This window comes from Hemiscyllium ocellatum (assembly GCF_020745735.1).
Source record: "Hemiscyllium ocellatum isolate sHemOce1 chromosome 27 unlocalized genomic scaffold, sHemOce1.pat.X.cur. SUPER_27_unloc_2, whole genome shotgun sequence".
Taxonomy (NCBI): domain Eukaryota; kingdom Metazoa; phylum Chordata; class Chondrichthyes; order Orectolobiformes; family Hemiscylliidae; genus Hemiscyllium; species Hemiscyllium ocellatum.
Window position 1 is genome coordinate 1,893,384 of NW_026867487.1, and position 6,000 is coordinate 1,899,383.

A 6,000-nucleotide genomic window follows, 5' to 3' on the forward strand; every position below is an offset into this window, starting at 1 on the left:
AGTTCCTTAAAAGTCACATGACATAACAAGGATGACGATAACAGATTGTGCATTCGTGATTTTTCTCGGAATGGACTTGACAAATTTCAAGCCATGGCAGCTACCAATTTTGTTTGTGCATGCAAAGGACAAGAGAAGGACAGAAAAATGGTGGATGAAACTTAAGCAATAACAAGGCAGCCGGATACATTTTGCCAGCCTGGAAAACTATTTGTAAGATATAGTTAAAGTGTTTCATTTCATCAACTTTTTTTTTGGATAGGTGTGCTGAGACAGAAGAGCCTATTTCCACAGTGTGGGGAATCTAATCTAATCTAATCTAATCAATAATGTCAAACAGTTGAAAAACGTTGCTCAAAATTATTTTCGGGGCATGGAAGGTAAAACAAAGAAATCGCTGTCTCGACAAAAATTTAATTTAATTCACTTCAATGTGAATATATTAACTCACGCTTGCTATTATCACAATGATTTACCTTCAGGTAATTCAGACAACGACGTATATTGAATGCAGACAGTTAAACAATTTGAAGAAATTTACGTACAATACAAGTTCAAACATTTTGAAACATCTTAATTTCCAACAATTGCGGGTATATTTTACCACATTGTACTTAACTGATGATCACATTGGAAATTACAAGGATTGGTTTAGATTTGACACTGTAAAGTAAATTAATAAATCCCTACGCCATCACTTTCACAAAATCTAAAGCAAAAAGTATCTCTTATTCTTTCATTGACTCTGGACTCACCAGAACATATCAGGGTGACATTGTTGTGTGCACTGCAATCCTGGTGATTGGCTGGAGACCGAGTGCACTTCCCCAGATGAGTCTCGTTGCCCGTACATTGAATGACCTCAGATGCCATGAGCACATTACTGCCCCCCGAATGAGCAGACCTTGACACAGACACGGCGACCCCACAATGAAGCTGTGCACAGACCACGTTGGCGTTTTTCAAATCCCAGTCAAGGCCACACACTGTTTCCCAGGTGTCACCGAACTGTACCTCCAGTCTGCCGAAGCATTCGGCACTTCCAGGTAACAATTTTGGAAGGACGTGGTCTGAAAAAAAGTCCACTCAATCAGAAAAAAAAGTAACTGGAACAATAATTGACAGATGAACATTCATCTGACTAATGACAACTTGGTGCATTTGTTTATGAAATATTTCATCATTCTATGTGGGTCTGGTCTCCTGTCGACCTCGTTTATAGTCACCACCGGATGCTGGAGCCTCACCTGGTCTGATAGAGCGGGAAGAAAATACTTTCGTGCTGCAGATAAATGGCACAAAGTGATTCTACTGGCAGTTACAATATCAATCGCATTTTCCATTGGGATGTATATATGATAGTTGCAGCGGTGCAGCTCTCTCAGTGTGGCTTCAAATGACATCACAATGGACACCTGCTCCTGCTGCGTCACCGGAGTGGAAACAGCAGCAGGTACTCATTTCTCACATTATCTTCAAATATTTAACACGTTATGTAATGGTAACGAACAACTCAGTGGTGCTGTTATAATGATGGTGATAGTTGTTGAACAACTGCCGTTCAGTCACAGTATTACTTTCTGGATTCACACACTGCCGGGTTGTGATACAACTGCACTGAAACGGCGGCCTATTTTTACCTGAGCAGATGACACCAGCATTGTTGGTGTATGACCCGATGTAGTGAGCCCATCTCTCTGATTGACAGTCCCGCAGAGCGCGCTCGGTCCCATTGCACTCAACGTTCCAGGTCATAATGGGTCCGGATCCTTCTCCAAAGTAAGCCTGCCTTGGGGCAGAGACCACACTCCCACAGTCCAGCTCCCGACAAACAACAGAAGCATCCAGAAGGTCCCATTCATCGTCATACACAGTCCCCCACAGCAAACGGTAGTGAATTCCCACTCGACCAGCACAAGGACTGCCCCCATTCTCAAGTCTCAGCCTCACCGTCTCTGTAAAACACAGGAATAGCAATGGAGGTTAACAACTTATAAACATGAAAACTCTTATCACAGTCCAAATCCCCACGTCATCGTGCAGTAGCTGTGAGGGGATGGCACACCCTACACTCTGCAATAATATAACTCAGAAAATGAACCGAATATGTTGAATGTGGAAGGGACGTTTAATTGAATGGGGCTCACTCACAGAGAGTGGGAGTAAGAGAAATGTTTCCAAAGAAACAACTATTCAAAACGGGCCAACTAGAAAATTTTTGTATTATTCATTCATGGGACATAAACGTTGCTTCCTTAGACAGCATTTATCAAACATCCCTCCCAACCTCCTTCAGTAGGTCATCGTGAGCTGCCTACGTGAACCACTGCAGTTCATGTGCTGTCGGTAGAGTCATAATGTCCTTAGGGAAGGAATTCTAGGATTCTCAATCAGCAATATATCTCCAAGACAGGACACTGAGTGTTTCAGAAGGAGAGTGCACGAGCAGTGATTATCCCATGTATCTGCTGCCTCTTGTCCCTGTCGATGGAAGTGGTCCAGTGCTTGGCAGATGCTCACCTAGGAGCTTTGGTGCATTTCTGCAGTGCCTTTTGTCGGTAGGTCACACTGCTGCAACTGAGCGTCAATGATGGAGGGCGTCGATGTTCATTGATATTGTGTAAATCAAGCGAGGGCTGCATCGTCCTAAATGGTGTCGAACCTCTTGTGTAATGTTGAAGCTGCACTCATCCAGGCAAGTGTTCAGAAAGTATTTCAATTCAGTGAAGCCGAAAGGGGCGGGTCAGGAATAATCTGTTTTCCATCGTGCCGAGAAAGCACCATGGACACGCCCTGGGAACATCAGAAAATGCAACAGCATTTTCGACTATTACAGCCAGAAATATTCTGGGTTGCGTTGTTACGTGAGACCCATTTCACCGGTCAGTAGTGACTGAAATAATAAAAATGAGTTTCCAACAGCAGCACTGTCTCTCTAACTGAGTGCAGCAATGCAAGTAGAAGCTGATCCTTCAGACTCTCCTCCACAGGAACCCTCATTCATTCACTTTCTACCTGAGAACAGCAGTGTGAGTGGGAGATCAAAGCTCACACTGTCATCACCAGGAATCTTAGAAATACAGACCTTCAGGTGTAAAGCATCCCCTTCAGTTATATAGACATGGTATTTTAACACATGAAGTTGAATACATGAGGATGAACACCACAGCATGGTATTTTGGACGGTTGCACCAGAATATAGCAGTTCTACTCCATGTGATAATGACGTGAATTTACCTGTGCTATCAGCCTGAGTGTCGACAAGTCTGCCTGAAATAGAGGAATAAGAATAAAGTGTCAGGAATCAATGCAACACATGGAAATAGATTCGATATATGCAACTGAATTGTAGGTAACAATAGTCATTAATTTTCGAAATAAATTTTAAATTGAAGTGTGAAATCCTGATGTCAAGCAATACACAGAAAACAAGAATTGTGACTTATGCAGCAAACATCGATGCTCATTTCTTTGCAAGAATTTAACCGAATTGTTTCCACACTACTAAGATCCGGGTGAGCCTCTTTGTGATCCATGAGTTGGCAGCTTGGAGTTTTCACAAAATTACTTATTGTCTGCTCGATACTGCACTGACTACATACTTAACATAGTTATGAAATCCATGCAGAGCATTAATATTTCCTCGTGACCAAAGCAATGCGCTCCTATCAAACACTTGCTGGAGTGTCAGGTTTTCATTCGAACAATACTGGAAGAGACAATGATACACAATAACTAGTCAGCAAATGAGTGATTCTTTCTAAATGTTGCATGTGGCATCGTAGACATTAGGTTTTATCGTGTTTCCCATCTACAAAGCAGCAACAAGGGTCAGTCATGAATAATGCCTAACAGGCGGTAAGTATTGCTGCCACAGAGCGCTAGGAAACCCGTGCTCAACTCCAGCCTCAGGTGAAAGCCTATGTGGAGTTTCTACATTAGTCATGTGTCTTTGTGGGGTTCTTCCGTGTGCTCCGGTTCCCTCCCACAATCCAAAGATATGCAGGTTAGGTAAATTGGCCGTGCTAAATTGCCCTTAGTGTTCTGGAATGTATAGTTTAGTTGCATTAGTCAGAGGTAATGTAGGGGAACGGGTGCAGATGGGATACTCTTTGGAGGGTCGGCTTGGACTTGTGGGGCCGAAGGGCCTTTCTCTTCATTATTCAGATTCTATGATTCTATCATTCAAACTCCAAGATATGCAATTCTACTTTTGATAAATGGTGAGAGTTTGATAAGTTTTTGTCTAAAAAAAAGAGTTTCAGTGATCAAAGCAAAAAAAGATGGCCATTCTGTGAAAAAAAGTCAGTCCTCCCTCTTTCAACAGACTGCTGAGTTCGTTGCAGTGCCTTTCCTCATCACCCTTAAATCAGTACTCTGAGTAGATACTATTCACTTTCATTTGCACTGAGGACAGGATGGTTACAAAGCCATTTGCATTTTATAAAAGTTCAGATATTTACTGAGCGTTCCTTGTTAGTTATGACCATTGATAATATTTTGTACTCCTTTCCCAATTTTCCCTCATGTGTCATAAACGTTGAGGATTTTTCGTTTCCTGCAAAGTCTCTCCCAAGCAAATTCTAAATAATCTGTAAGACTCTAATTTATTGATTTCCATATCTAAATTGTTTTTTTAAGCGCTAAACCAACACGGTATGTTTGACAGATGTGTTCACAAATGGCCACTCAACACTGGCCGTGACTCATTCCAACCCGTATCTGTAGATTCACTTTTAAAATCATTCATCGACCTGAACCATCTTCTTGCCGTTTTATTGTGATTTGACAGTGTCCTTACCATGATGTGTTAAATATATATTGTTTTTTTTAGAATGCAGTTAGCCATGGTAAATGAACAACAAAATTCTAATCCAGTGTTTTATTGCCTGATGCAAAACACCAAGAAATTGTATTTATTCATCCAGTAAAATTTCAGTTCTTCTATTTTCTCAGAATGAACTTATTCACTGCATTAAACCACACACTTGGATCACTGGTTCTCCCAAATACTACTAATTAATACATTTGGCTGTGAGAATTTGTAACAATTGTTTCGTACACTGTTCCATATATTCCAAACACTTACAATATTAAATATCTTTTGAAACACTCTGCACAATATTGCACAGATTGGTTGCTGACCTCAATGTGATGTATCAGACCTTTACCATGCCTCACTAACTGGGCAATTTTGTAAACAATAAATCCACATCAGATCAGTGGCATCATTTCGAACACAGTAACTAATTGGAGCACTGTTGCAAACTAAGGCTACAGAAGGAATTTTGTTTGCAACACTAGACAGGATGCTATCATATAATAATTCTGATTATTCCAGAACATGTGCGTGCGTTTGAACACCTTTCCAAATGTACTACTTGACATGATAATTCTGTGGCAATGTTGTGGCGGACACAATTTTCAATGTGGAATAAACAGAGTGGGTGCAATCACTGAGTTCAACACAGTTCACTCCAACATGCTTTATCCTTACGATTATTGCTGTCTTTTATCAGCTGAATCCGGCTAACTAGCATGATGACACGTTCATTTCCGTGACTACTTCAGCGAGACACGGGGGACAGTTATTTTTATTCAGAAACTTGGACTGTTTAGTTTAATTTCAAATGTAATTGCAATTTGTCTGAAATCTCCGTAATTCAATGGATAGTCAGTCGTGATGGGCAATATATCAAAATAAATTACTGACAGAAACACAGGTCCGTTGTCACTTTTGCATGTGGATTATATTAGGTTCCTTACAGTATGGAAACAGACCATTCAGCCCTACAAATCCATACCGACCCTCCGAAGAGTAACCCACCTAAATCGATTTCCCTATCCTATATGGACGCTTGTCTAATGTAACTAACATTATGGGCAATTTAGCATGGCCAATTCACCTGACTTGCTCATCTTTGGAATCTTGGTGGGCGGCACGGTGGCACAGTGATTAGCACTGCTGCCTCACAGCGCCTGAGACCCGGGTTCAATTCC